General features: G+C 48.5%; 1 protein-coding gene and 1 long non-coding RNA gene across 2 annotated transcripts in view; one reads left to right on the plus strand and one right to left on the minus strand.

Annotated features, from left to right (window-relative positions):
• The window catches only part of LOC115643137 (zinc finger protein 883-like), a 41,214-nt gene extending 28,958 nt beyond the window's left edge, over window positions 1-12,256 (minus strand). The window contains exon 1 of the transcript XR_003998284.1: window positions 12,193-12,256. The gene's annotated coding sequence lies outside the window, so the exon portion shown is untranslated. The remainder of the gene's footprint in view (window positions 1-12,192) is intronic.
• The window catches only part of LOC115643161, a 103,553-nt gene that overhangs the window by 37,309 nt on the left and 51,156 nt on the right, over window positions 1-15,088 (plus strand). The gene's annotated exons all lie outside the window — the stretch shown is intronic.

The following is a 15,088-nucleotide window of genomic DNA, read 5'->3' on the forward strand; positions in this document are numbered from 1 at the left end:
AGTCCTGGAGGTAGCTAATGGATTTTGGAGTATGCCCCTTGCGAAGGAGAGTTAGGAGAAATTTGCATTTACAGTAGGAGACCAGCAGTACACTTGGACCCAAGCACCTCAGGGGTTCCATAATTCTCCCTCCATCTTCCACAGGGCAATGGCAAAAGTAATAGCACGAGTGCCTTTGGAAGGGTATACTGTGATACTACAGTATGTAAAAGCAGCAAAGAATCCTGTGGCACCTGATAAAGAAAAATAACCCCAGGCCCCAGAGCCAGGTCTTGATGCTGCTAAGAATTAAATCAAGGCCATAGGCCTCAATCAGTACTAACATATAGCAAATAAAAAAGTGATCAATTACTAACACCCCTGAGGCTAATTCTTTGATTTATTATATACCAACTATAAATGCTGCTAAAAGAGGAAGCAACCAGTCTATTACTGCCAGAATGTATAACAGCTTTTAGGTTACTATAGTTCATTTTCCACTTGTGCTTAAAGTATATCGCATGACAACTTGACCAAAGATACAAACAACATGTATTTTTGGACACAAGTTCCTCAAAGGCTCAGGCAACGTGCAACAGCTTAAACCGCAAGTAGGGGAAAAACCAGGTGTCGATGACCTGATAATTACAAAACCTGTGTATGGGGAAGTAAAAAGAGCAGGCTTGCAAATTAGCTCATTTTCCGATATATTAATAGCAATTGTTTTTAGCAGATGGTTAAAAAATGTCATTGTATTAACCAAATAAGGTATCATCGGATGTATGAGTTCATATGATAATTTGCGGTTTTCAGCTTTATAAACCCAGGTATCACTGCTGTAAGGTAGAGCGACTTGCCCCTTGCTAGGGGACTGGTCATCTCTCCATGCATATGCATGTATTCTCTGATTAATCAATAAAGAAGCCTCAGGCTGTCTGATCAACTCAACACGGTGGTGGTCATTTTCCAGGACACACCTTATAGACTAACAGACGTTTTGGAGCATGAGCTTTCGTGGGTGAATACCCACTTCGTCCGATGCAGTGGAAATTTCCAGAGGCAGGTATATATATGCAAGCAAGCTAGAGATAACGAGGTTAGTTCAATCAGGGAGGATGAGGCCCTGTTCTAGCAGTTGAGGTGTGAAAACCAAGGGAGGAGAAACTGGTTTTGTAGTTGGCAAGCCATTTGCAGTCTTTGTTTAATCCTGAGCTGATGGTGTCAAATTTGCAGATGAACTGAAGCTCAGCAGTTTCTCTTTGAAGTCTGGTCCTGAAGTTTTTTTGCTGCACGATGGCCACCTTAAGGTCTGCTATAGTGTGGCCAGGGAGGTTGAAGTGTTCTCCTACAGGTTATTGTATATTGCCATTCCTAGTATCTGATTTGTGTCCATTTATCCTTTTCCATAGAGACTGTCCAGTTTGGCCGATGTATATAGCAGAGGGGCATTGCTGGCATATGATGGTGTATATTACATTGGTGGACGTGCAGGTGAATGAACCGGTGATGGTGTGGCTGATCTGGTTAGGTCCTGTGATGGTGTCGCCAGTGTAGATATGTGGGCACAGTTGGCATCGAGGTTTGTTGCATTGGTTCCCGAACTAGAGTTACTATGGTGCGGTGTGCAGTTACTGGTGAGAATATGCTTCAGGTTGGCAGGTTGTCTGTGGGCGAGGACTGGCCTGCCACCCAAGGCCTGTAAAAGTGTGGGATCATTGTCCAGGATGGGTTGTAGATCCCTGATGATGCGTTGGAGGGGTTTTAGCTGAGGACTGTATGTGATGGCCAGTGGAGTCCTGTTGGTTTCTTCCTTGGGTTTGTCTTGCAGATCCAGACTAACACGGCTACCCTTCTGATACTTTATAGTATGTAAATAATTTGCTAATTGCCAGTTCAAATAAAAAGGACCCTTTAAAAACCTTAAACAGACTGTTTATATATCTTTGCATGGCAGGACTTAAATTAAGCCTGAAGAAAGCTCAATTGCAATTGCAGAAGGTTTTATACCTAGGGCATAACATCTCCAAGGGAGAAAAGGCACTCACAGTAGACAGAAAGCAGACAATTTTAGGGTTAAAGAAACCACGGACAGTTAAGGAGGTCTGGAAGGTCCTGGGACTCCTTAATTTCTGTAGAACCTATATACCGGAGCACTCAAGAGATGGTGGAACCATTTCAAAACCTCACTAGAGGGGAAAAGCCTGCAAATGACTTAGTAATATAAGGCACACAACACACAGAGGCATTTATAAAAATAAAACAGGCTTTAGCCTCCGCCCCCAGCCTGGGCTTACCCAATATGGGAAAGCTGTTCCACCTTTACTGGCAGCCACCCAGTACTAACCCAGCTTCAGGGAGCATACCTACCTACCTACCTTAAGACCCCCCCAGCCTGGGCTTACCCAATATGGGAAAGCTGTTCCACCTTTACTGCAGCCACAGCCGGACCCAGTACTAACCCAGCTTCAGGGAGCATACCTACCTACCTACCTTAAGACCCCCTGTATCCCAGCGATTACTGGAGTTCATAGCAGCTCCCTGAGCTGTGAAAGCTTATGAATCATACACTGTCACAGGGAAATTAGTGCTCCATACACCCCATACACTTATTGATCTCCTTAACAGATGCCCAGAGCAGAGGAGTTAGTGGGAATCAACATTGTGCTTGCAAAACCCTAACTTCTCCATAGCAAAAAACAAAAAAATAAATGTAGCCAAATGTCTGAACATACAGGGAGAGGTATACGCATATCTTATAGAGAAGAGGAAAGGTTGGGAAGAATTTTTAAAAAGCTATTAAAAATCCAAATATAGTTTTGTATGTAAATAAATCAAGAGAGTATAAAATTGGAGTGCCACATACAGGATGGCCAGTGGTACTCAGTGATGGGAAAGTGATAGCTTCAGGCCAGATGGAAGGATCAAAGTCATCTCAAGAAGCAACGCTAACAGCCCTCACTGAAGGTTTGAGAGTAGGGGAAAGCAAGAAGTTCACTGTATACACAGACAGCAGATATGCATTTGGAGTAGTGCGTGACTACATGGACGCATGGTCATGCAGGTGTTTTATAACAACAACTGACAAGCAAATTAATAATATGAAAGCAATTCAAGGCCTAACAGAAGCTGCCAAACTACCATCAGAACTAGCAGTAGTAAAAATAAAAGCACACAATTAAATCTCAAGTAAAAAACAAACAAAAAAATTACTGGGGAAATAAACATTCCAAAAAAATTGCACAAGCAAGTCCTATTAAGCTTTGTGCAGCTAGAGTGCCAAAAAAAGGAAGTAAATTTAAAAAAGCTATATGCAACCATAAGCCCAGAAAAGAAAGTTAAAAAAAACAAGGCTGTGTGTATAAAAATCACCTCTGGTATGGGCTGGGGGGAGGAGCTGGTAGCCCCGGAGTGCATACAGACTCTACTGCGCCATGGCTGCAAAACTACATCCACTCTCCAGCCCCTCTGAGGTAGAGACAAATGAAGACAGCCCTGAAATACTGGTGGTGGCCAGCCATAAAAAAAAATGCTTTACAATTTCTCAAAATATGTGTAACATAGGCACTAGTAAATGTGAGTTAAAAAAAAGTGCCTCTGAATCACCAACCACGACCAGAGGGACCCTGGCAAAATTTGCAAACTGATTTTACTGGACCCTTGCCACAAAGCAGAGGGTACACTTACATTTTGGTAATTATTGACACCTTTACCCAATGGGTAGAGGCATTCCCAAGCAAGAACTGTACTGCCACAACAATATTTCTTTTGCTAGGATTCGAGCTAATACCCACATGAGGTTTGCCACTGTCAACAGACTCTGACCAAGGAACTCACTTTACAGGTGAGTAATAAAAGAGGCATGTAAGCACTAGGGAATAAAGCAAAAATTCCATATACCATACCACCCTGAAAGCTCAAAAATAATAAAAAACGATAAACAAAACAATAAAAACAGTCTTAACAAAAGCAGTACTGGATACAGGAGAAGGATTGGCTCCTATGCTTCCTGCTATGTCGTATCAAATCAAGGAAAGCCCAAATAGGCTGACCCAGCTGACACCCTTTGAGCTAATGACAGGAAGAGCAAGGAGAATGCCTAGCACTGTGACCCTCCCTGCAGGGGGATCCGGGCTTTTTGCAGACAGGCTGCAAAACTACATTAAGCCATTGGACATAGAGTTAAAGAATTTATACAACCCAGTAGGGAAAAAAAACAAACCAAGCTGAATAATAATAGCAGTCTAGGCAAACCTGCATTTAAAGTTGGGAATTTAGTAATGTGTCGCATTTATCCAGGGGTTAAAGGAATTTCTAAGGTCAAGATGGCAAGGCCCTATAAAGGTCCTTCTAACTACTAATACATGTGCAAAGATTAAAGGAAAATTTAAAAAAAAATTGGCGTCACCAAAATCAGTTAAAATTGTTTAAATCAGCATCTGTCAATAGTAACAATGCTTCCAGGGGTGAACAAGAAGAGGAGAAGGAGGAAGGACTGAAGGGTGACCAGGATAACCAGAGCGACCACGGGGAGGCTTCTGCTGTGGCTCCTGCTGTCCCTATGGTGCATGAGGAAGGATGCAAGTCATGTGCCATGTGAAAAGGGGGACTGGGAATGGGTCACTAACTCCCCTCCTCCGGGTTTGCTTTGCTTTAATTGCCGCACTAAGGAAACACTTTAGCTTGTCCAAAACACATGCAGTGGCCAACAAACAAATCCGATCGGAAGTAAAGGTGGCACTGTGGTTAGGACATGAGCACACAATAGGTCCAAGACGGTCCAAATAAAATCACACGCTGATGCTCACAACAACAAGGAGGCTAGTAACATTACAATTTTGATAACAACTGACTGCCCTGTTATCCGCTGGTGTCAGGTACCAGAGATTACCGAGTTTTTGGAAGGAATCATGGAAGTGTATGAGCTACCCCTTGGAACAGGGCGAGGCTCCTTGATGATGCTGTGGCCCCCTGAGACCAACAGTGTCTATATTTAATGCAGCCAGTGTCCGAATTACCTTTAAAGGGGGAACAGCTGCGTACTACTAGTGAAGGTGTCATGGTATAATTCCCCACTCTGAACCTTAGCATCCAAAGAGATGGGGTACCAGCATGAATTCCTCTAAGCTCAATTACCAGCTTCGTACTTGTAGCGCTGCCACCAACCAGGAATTCCAGTGCCTGGTACACTCTGGTCCTCCCAAAACCTTGCCTGAGGACCCCCAAGACCCAGTCCCTTTGGATCTTAACACAAGAAAAGTAAACCCTTTCCCTCACCGTTGCCTCTCCCAGGCTTCCCTCCGTGGGTTACCCTGGAAGATCACTGTGATTCAAACTCCTTGAATCTTAAAACAGAGAGGAAAATTCACCTTTCCCCCTCCTTCTCTCTTCCCCTCCCAGATTCTCCCTGAGAGAGAGAGTAATCCTAACACAGAGAGAAATTAACCTTTCTCTCCCCCTTCCCTCCTTTCTCCCCACCAATTCCCTGGTGATTCCAGACCCAGTCCCCTGGGATCTCACCAGAATAAAAAAACAATCAGGTTCTTAAACAAAAAAAGCTTTTAATTAAAGAAAGAAAAACAGTAAAAATTATCTTTGTAAATTTAAGATGGAATATGTTACAGGGTCTTTCAGCTATAGACACTGGGAATACCCTCCCAGCCTAAGTATACAAGTACAAACTAAAATCCTTCCAGCCAAATACACATTTGCAAATAAAGAAAACAATCATAAGCCTAACTCGCCTTATCTACCTAGTACTCACTATTCTGAACTTATAAGAACCTGTAATGGAGAGATTGGAGAGAAACCTGGTTGCACGTCTGGTCCCTCTGAGCCCCCAGAGTGAACAACCACCAAAAACTAACAGCACACACAAAAACTTCCCTCCCTCAAGATTTGAAAGTATCCTGTCCCCTGATTGGTCCTCTGGTCAGGTGACAGCCAGGCTCACTGAACTTAACCCTTTACAGGCAAAAGAGAGATGAAGTACTTCCGTTCTATTAACTCTTACCTATCTGTTTATGACAGAAGGGTACTACAAGGTCTTGGGCTATCCCTCATTTGAGCACAACTACATGGCATATTGCCACGATGGCTTGGGAGGGAACGCACAGACCTTGATACTAGAATTTGTGTGGAATTTTGGGAAAAAGAAACCAAACACTCATGAAAGATCATGCGCCAATTATACCGACATGGTACCTGTGGAGGTTGGGCTTGCTGATTCAGGATGGAGCTTACCACGTAAAGCACGGATGCACATAACCCCAAAGGCATGGCACATATTTATAGACTCATAGACTCACAGACGCTAGGACTGGAAGGGACCTTGAGAGGTCATCAAATCCAGTCCCCTGCCCTCATGGCAGGACCAAATACTGTCTAGACCATCCCTAATAGACATTTATCTAACCTACTCTTAAATATCTCCAGAGATGGAGATTCCACAACTTCCCTAGGCAATCTATTCCAGTGTTTAACTACCCTGACAGTTAGGAACTTTTTCCTAACTGTCCAACCTAAATCTCGCTTGCTGCAGTTTAAGCCCATTGCTTCTTGTTCTATCATTGGAGGCTAAGGTGAACAAGTTTTCTCCCTCCTCCTGATGACACCCTTTTAGATACCTGAAAACTGCTATCATGTCCCCTCTCAGTCTTCTCTTTTCCAAACTAAACAAACCCAATTATTTCAGCCTTCCTTCATAGGTCATGTTCTCAAGACCTTTAATCATTCTTGTTGCTCTTCTCTGGACCCTCTCCAATTTCTCCACATCTTTCGTGAAATGCGGTGCCCAGAACTGAACACAATACTCCAGTTGAGGCCTAACCAGCGCAGAGTAAAGCGGAAGAATGACTTCTCGTGTCTTGTTTATAACACACCTGTTAATGCATCCCAGAATCACATTTGCTTTTTTTGCAACAGTATCACACTGTTGACTCATATTAAGCTTGTGGTCTACTATGACCCCTAGATCTCTTTCTGCCATACTCCTTCCTAGACAGACATTTGTTAAACGATGGCCCAAATTAGAATGTCCACAACTGGTAACAATTAACCGGGTTATCAGAGACAGAGTGGAACCACCCAATTGTGTGTCATGCCCTGAACAAATCCGTTCCAGAACCAGGATTATAATGACAGGACCAGCACTACCGGTCCTCACCTCGGTGGTATTACACACATACAGGGTCAAGGTGCATATTCCTTTAGAGTTAGTGAACAGACAATATGCAAAGGTTAGGCCTCAAATGAGTAGAAACATTACTAGCCTAACAAACCAAATTGGTGAGTGCTTAACTAGATAGAGGAAGGGATTACTAGATACCCTTGCAGGATGGTTTGGTGCAGGTAATTCTGTTTGCAACACCTATAGCATAGCACACCAAGCTGAAAGGAAGGACCAGCTGGAATCAAGGGTGGCAGATTCTATAATCTCTAATGTCCAGAGAGGACTGGATACTATTAAGGCCAGTTGATTTATCCTAGACAGCTTAAAGGATCTCTCAAACTCTTTACCCACCTCATCAGATATAACAAAATACCTGGGCCAAGAAGTCACCAGTCTGCTAATAAATGGGACAAAAATAAAGGCACTACAGGAGAGTTGTTGGAGAGCAGGACAAACTTTGGCTCTCACCACACGGGGATTTGTAACCGATCTCCTCAATGGCCGGGTCCACCCAGCCCTTATGGAAGCGGTGGGACCCTACATCCCGTCCCCAGCTACTGCCCAGAACCACTCCATCAAGCTAAATGGAAAGCCCTGCCCCTCGAGACATCCATCTGTAACCCTTCTGTCCCTCTGAGTTGGCAGCAACAAGGGCCGGGTTCAGTATCCAGGGGTTCCTTTTCAGTAACACAATGCATAACTGGCTCAAGCCCCCACCCAGTGACCTGGTACACTCATATACCACACCCCCCGGGCGCCTCTAGGAGGCAATACTTCCCCTCTCGCAAGCATGGAGTCTGAGTGTAGCAAAATCTTTTTAATAAAGGAAGGAATCAATGTGGCATCCCATTGAAGAAACACCACATACAGGATTATAACACAAACCATAAACAAAAACCCACCTCCAAGTACGTTTGGCACTGTCCTTTTTCCCCTTAGGGTTTTAAGTCCAATCACCCCAAAGTCCAACAACCCAAAAGTCTCTGGTCAATGCCACCCCAGAGTTCGAGAGTTTATCTGTAGAGGTCCCTCCCCGCAGCCTGGGTAGAAAGGGGCACCTTACGTGATCCGGGGCCAACTGCCCTGCCTCTCCGTGGGTTCTGCTTCCGCCTTCTCCACGAACTGCTCCGCTTTACCAGCCGCTCCACTCTGCTCCTCTAGCCGTCCTCAGAAACTGCTCCGCTCCACCAGCTGCTCTGCTCCATGAGCTGCTCCAGTTCTCCCTGCAAACTGCTCGGCTCTGTTCGCTCTGCAGGCCACTCCGCCCGTCCCACAGCCACGCCGCTCTGCCAGCCACTCTGCTGCCACCAACTGTCCCGTGATCCGCTCCAGCCGTCCCCACAACTGCTCCACTCCGCCAGCTGCTCTGTTCCATGAGTATATCTTCAGGCTCTCCCACTAGTTAGCACAGTACTCAGTGCTCTCAGCTCAGTAATTTCAGCTCTTTAGTGATTTCAACTCTTAGTGATCTCAGCTCCTAGTAGGGGAGCCCCAGTGCTAGCGCACCATTAGCCCAAAGTGAGTTCAGCTCAGTAACCTGTATTTAGATTCTTCAAGGAATAAAAATAATCAACTCTGACATTCCACAGTGGAGAGAGGAGGAGGTGGAACTGGTGCTTCTGGCTCCACAAGGAGACTGCACCACCAGGCACAGATACCTGTCCCCAGCCTCTCTCAATTCACTGGGTTTTGGAACCAATGTCCCTTGTCTAGCAAGTACCACCCAACTGAGGGAGGGTCATTTGTCACCAAGCAGTCCCACAGCTCGGCAGTCTGGGATAGGGTAGGCGTGCCTATGCAAATACACTCTCTGAAATTCTTTCCACCAGATGTCAGGGTAGAGCTTATCCTGACTCTGCTTACACATCCATGTGCATGACGGTCCCCCAAAGGTCAACCGTGACTGTTGGTGGGATGCAGCTCCACCGTACTGCGTCAATGAGGGGTAACCTAACATGGGATCTGGAATGGCACTACGGCAGTAAGTATCTTGAGGAGGGGCTACAGGCCTTGCAGGCGAAGATCGAGGAGTTGGTGTCTGAGGCCCAGAGGCATACTGGGGAAGGCTGTCTGAGGTACATTCAGATAGGGAAAACCGTGGATCAGGCCCATGTGAAGCACTCGAAGGGAAAGAACCAGGCAGTTGAGATTAAAACCATGATTATGGGCGATGCCATCTCACATGATAAAGTCCCCTGGGGATGGATCTGGGTTCTATTTTGTCAAGTTATGTGGGGAGTCTATCCTGACATTCCTGATGGTACTGGTGCTTTACCGGTGACTCCACAGTAGGCTGGGTACATTAAAATTGGTATATGTGACCTGGCGGGTTAGGGAACCCTAGGGTCCAGGGGAGGGACTGAAGGGTTAAAATCCATGTGCATTTTATATAACAACCTGGTATGTGGATTGTGTCAGCTCTTTTCCAGACCCAAACTTCAGAGTATGGTCAAGGGACCAGAGGCCTAGCAAATAGTGATCAGCTAAGAGAAGCAGAATAAACAAAAGATAACCTTGCTTTGCCAAAATAAGCCTTGTCAGCAAATTGCCAGGTGTTAGAACCGAGAACTAAATAATTGTGTCTTACTCAAAGTTGCAGACTGAACAAAGAAGCCCTGTTTCAGTTGTTAGTTTCTTCTATAGGAAGACGTTCTTCCCACAGATCCAACCGTGAGTTTATGAAAGCTTGGCGCATGTCATTATAAGATATGGCATCCTCCCACCTCCCTTTCCCAGGGACCAATGCCTGCCTTTAGACACACAGGAGACAATCTCTATTGCCATATACTTTCACTATTTCTTTGTTTTAACTCCTAGGAATGTATCTGCTGGACAATCAGAGGAGCTACTCCATTCCTATGTACCCCAAATCAGAAATCAACATTGATAAAATGTTAAGAAAAAATATACAAGTATTAATTACATGTTAACTTGCTAACTTAAGACCATGGGTGGAGACATTATGTAACCTGTTAACCATTGGCTACTGTGCTATCTTGTCTTGCGGCCAGACCTATCCCGGGGTGTGGAACTGCCTACCCTGTCACTTTCTCCCGCCCATGGAAAATCCATATATTCTATTGTAATCAATTGATTGACAGTGTCTCTGAGCCTAATAAGCAAGGTGAAACTCTGCCAGCGCTGTGTGAAATAAACTCCTATGCTTCACCTCCACATGGTGTGGATTTATGTCCTTCAGTCATAAAACCTTTACCTCCTCAATAACTAATTCAACTTCCCTGAAACACGGGACACCTTATGGAACTTGGAGAGACAAAGCCAGTTGTAATAATTTGATAATGGGTGAAAGTTTAACCGTATACAAACTTGAATATGAGGCTGAAGGATGATATGAGGTACTCATTATAGCTACCTTTCAAAGCAAAACAGGAAGAGTGATTTACTGTTTATAATATGCATGACATAACCCAACTGTTTAATAACACTCAACAGAAAATGAAACAGTTAATCGCTTTAAACAATGATCAGCACAGAGATCAACATTTAGGAAAAGAGATTATATGCTCTGCATATGGGGAATATGTCGTGAGTACAATCACCAATGCACTACAATCCTTAAGATTGGGAAGAGTTCCTGATTTACCATATATACTCGATCATAAGCCAGTTTGTTTATAAGCCAACCCACCGCAAGTTGGGTAAGTACAAATGGAACATTTTTATGACCCATTAATAAACCAACCCTATAATTCAAGGGTCAGCGAACTTTGGCTCCTGGGCCATCACAGAGATAAAGCTAAGTAAACAAAGTGTCCCGGTGCACCAGCTGCTTACCCTGATAGAGCGGGACAGCAACAGGTGGGGAAATTGGGGGGGGGACACTGGGGGGTCAGGGGAGTAACCCCCTGTGACCCACCTTTCTTGCCTACATTCCCCCACTACAGTTACAGCTAAAATCGTTACTGGCTCATAAGGAGATCCACTTTATACAAATTACTAATGATATGGACAAAGCCCAACAAGTTACTACCCAATTAATGAATGAAGGGAATGAGCCTGAAACAACCCCCGGGGGAAACTTTTGGATTAAAAGAATGAGTGATTAGCTAAGGAATTGCAATTGGCATTAATGTCCTTATTTTAGGTTGCCTGCAGCACAGACTCAACAAACCCGAGCCAAAACCTAGACAGACGCCACGTGGTGAGGAACATGAATGTGGGTCCATGGTGCCCATTCCAGACACATACCAAAATCTACCCAGGTATGAAACTGGCGCTGAACCAGTCTGCCCCTCCCCCAGCCCCAGCTGATTTTCCAGCCCACCGCCAGACCCCCCCATTTCACACCCTCTGCCCCTTCCCCAGCCAATTTTCCAGCCCCCCACACGACCCCCCCATTTCACACCCTCTGCCCCTCCCCCAGCCGATTGTCCAGCCCCCCGCCTGACCCCCCCATTTCACACCCTCTGCCCCCCCCAGCCGATTGTCCAGCTCCCCACCTGACCCCCCCATTTCACACCCCCTGCCCCTCCCCCAGCCGATTGTCCAGCCCCCCACCTGACCCCCCATTTCACACCCCCTGCCCCTCCCCCAGCCGATTGCCCAGCCCCCACCTGACCCCCCATTTCACACCCCCTGCCCCTCCCCCAGCCGATTGCCCAGCCCCCACCTGACCCCCCATTTCACACCCTCTGCCCCCCCAGCCGATTGTCCAGCCCCCCTACCTGACCCCCCCATTTCACACCCCCTGCCCCTCCCCCAGCCGATTGTCCAGCCCCCCACCTGACCCCCCCATTTCACACCCCCTGCCCCTCCCCCAGCCGATTGTCCAGCCCCCACCTGACCCCCCATTTCACACCCTCTGCCCCTCCCCCACCCCAGGCTCTGGCCCCGCGCGCGCGGCTGCCCCGGGGGTCTCTCCACCAATCAGCGAGCGGGGAGGTGCCCCCCCCCCCGCGCACCGCGACCCCTCCTCCCGGCGCTGGGACACGTCACTTCCGGCCCGAGGTGGGCCAGGATCGGAGCCCGCCCGCCCGCTCGGGCCCAGCCCCGCCCCGGGCCCCGCCCCGCGGACGCGGCCTCACCGGCTCAGACCCAGGAAACGAGTTTCGGCGGCGGCTGCCTGGGCTGGGACTGCGCAGGCGCGCGGACCACGAAGGGCGCATGCGCAGTGGAACTGGCTGAAGCTGCTGCCCCTGCGCCTGCAACTCCCCGGGGGGGGTGAGAGAGAGAGAGAGAGAGAGAGACCCCCCCCGCCGAGCGGGGTCACTGCGGCCATTGCGGGGCTAGACAAAGGAGACGACCCCCCCGGGCACCGTGTGTGGGGCTGGGGACACACACAGGGCGCTGGCACCTGCGGCTACCACTGGTCATTGTCCTGGGGGGGGGCAGGGCCCCAGCAGTCAGTGCATCAATTGGAGAGGGGAGAGAGACACAGGCCAGGGTCTGGTCCCAGCACCGCAGCAGAGCCCAACCCTGCCACTCCCGTCAGCTGCCCCGCTCGGGGAAGAGAAGCTGAGCGTGGCTCCGTGTTGCCCCGATGTCTGGCTGTCAACCGTGCCCCGAGGGGGGGCAACGATAGAAAAGCTATTGACCTTTTCAATGGCTGCTGTTCAGGGGGTTACCAGTCTTGGGCTAGGGGGGGCCTGAGGGGATGATTAATTACCCTTATCGTGCCTGGCCACTAATGCTCAGGCTCATCTGCTCCCCACCATTGATAGCTTAATGGGCCCCATCACCCTCATCCCTAGGAGCAGCCACCTCCTCCCCTAGCTTTTCAACTCTGAAACAGTTTAGACCCCTTGTGACGTACAATCCTTTTTCTTGTTCATCCCCCTAAGTCACTGAGCTAGCACCCAGAGCATGTCTGGGGAGAGGTGGTGGATGACAGCAGTGCTACTGCAACCCTTTTCACAGTCACTTCCAATAGCAACCCTAACTGGGGTCTGGCTTTTACCAAATCTACATTTTGGCTACTTCCATAAAAATGTTAAATATCCAATGAGGGTGTAGAAGGTATTTCAATAAAACAACTTTTGTAAGGTATAATTTTAAACATTAAGAAGGAAAGCACTGTACAGCTGGGGTCAGGTGTAGGTTGTCAGGGATTATAAGTGTCCGTTACAAGGTTCCTAAGATAGATATGTCAGGCCTGAATAAAGATATTGCCGACAAAACCAAGTATGCCAACCTGACCAAAGTCAGGCTAAGAGAGGTTGGTGGGTAATTCCTAATTGGAAAACACGGAGAAGCAGCAGTATGTCTCACAAGCACTGCCGATAAGAGAGAAGCTGCATTCCTGGCATAGTACCAGATAGGCTGTGTTAGGGCAGCTCCTTCGAAGAACTGATAGAGGCCTAGTGTCCCAGCCTCGTTGTTTTCACTCTGGTTTTGTTCGTTTGTTTTTAACTCCCCTACATTTCTAACTTTAGGCATGCATGTATCCTAAAGGTGTCTAGTTTCTAGTTGTTAAAAGAAGGGGTGGGTTGCTTCTCCTCCTCCACCTGTCAGCTGTCTGACACCACTGACCATGGGTGTAGGGCATTTACCAGCGCAGCTTCCCTTTGGTGTGAGGGGAACAGGTGGAAGTGTGTGTAGGTGTGTACAGAAGCTCCCAGTTGGTGCTGAGGGTGTGAGTGAGGATGTGGAGGGTGCATGGGGTGTGGGAGGGGCTGGAGATGTGGGGGGTGCCAGAGTCAGGGCTGGGGTTATGGGTGAGGGTGAAAGACTCAATCAGAGGACTGTGTGTGTAGGAGGGAGGCTCAGGACAGAGGCCTGGGGGTGTATGCAGGGCACAGCACTCAGGGCACAGGCCTGGTGTGTGCGCGAGGCTCAGGGCAGAGGGTTGTATACGTGGGGGGGGGGTGTCAGGACTCAGGGCAGAGAGCTGGGTGGGTGGGCGGGGGAGAGGCACAGGGAAGGACTACCCCCACTCCTGTGGCCCCCAGCCAGCTCACCCAGGCCCATGGCACACTGCACAAGCACAACTAGTGCCTCCAGTGAGAGAGTCCCTTCTGACTATGTCTGGAGGAGTTGCCCCTCACAGCGCATGACCCCGCAGTATGTGAGCTCCTCCCCCTGGGCTCTCTGGCCACCACCAATGCCCACTGGCCCACAGCTGCTACATGTTCAGCGTCATCGGGCCACTGAGCCCTCTGCTCCTCCCAGCTCACAACACCAGGTGCCGAGCCATGGCTGCAGCTGGGCGCCTCTGCCCAGGGACCCTCAGCAGCTGGCACTGCTGCTGCTGCCAGCCTCTTCTGCCTCTACCATCCACGCTGCCGCTTCCTGCCACGGGGAGTCAGGTCCGGGTCCAGCAGCAAACCTGCTCTCCTGGAACGCTGCCAATCCTCCATGGCCAACTATACCAAGGTGGCCCAGGTGAGCAGGCCCCTTCACCTGCCCGGGGCAGGGCTCCTCGCGGGCTGAGGGGACACAGGAACCCACAGCCAGGCCGCAGAGGTGGCTCCTCTCTTGGAGGGCACAGGCTCTGCCCCTTACTGGCTGCATGTCCTTGGGACTCCAGCAAGCAGCAGTGTGCCATTAAAAATCTGCTCACATGCCATAGGTTGCTGACCCTTGCACTATACCAATACTAAGCACACGGGTGGGGTGAGTCCCTTGGTTTGTCAAGGAAAGAAGGAAGTGGGTTATTTCCCTGACCGGTGTTCTCAATTACTCGACATGGTAGTGACGGTGTCAAATGGCACCGTGACCTCCCCCATGAGGATCTTCTTTTCCGTATCCGTCACAATGTTGGGTTGCACTTGGCTGTCTGTTCCAAGGATGGCAGGGTTGATGGTGAGCTTCCCCGAGGACAGCGGGATAGCTTTCACCACCCAGTTCCGGATGGTGCTGTGGCATTACCAGCAGGCTCTGGAGTGGTGCTGACATCAACACAGCATGTGGGACAGAGTCTCATTAGAGTAGCCCCACTTCCTGCAGCACTTGTCTCCGTTGCCACAGCAGATGGCTCTATTG

This window comes from Gopherus evgoodei, unplaced genomic scaffold, assembly GCF_007399415.2.
Source record: "Gopherus evgoodei ecotype Sinaloan lineage unplaced genomic scaffold, rGopEvg1_v1.p scaffold_51_arrow_ctg1, whole genome shotgun sequence".
NCBI classification, from domain to species: Eukaryota; Metazoa; Chordata; order Testudines; family Testudinidae; genus Gopherus; species Gopherus evgoodei.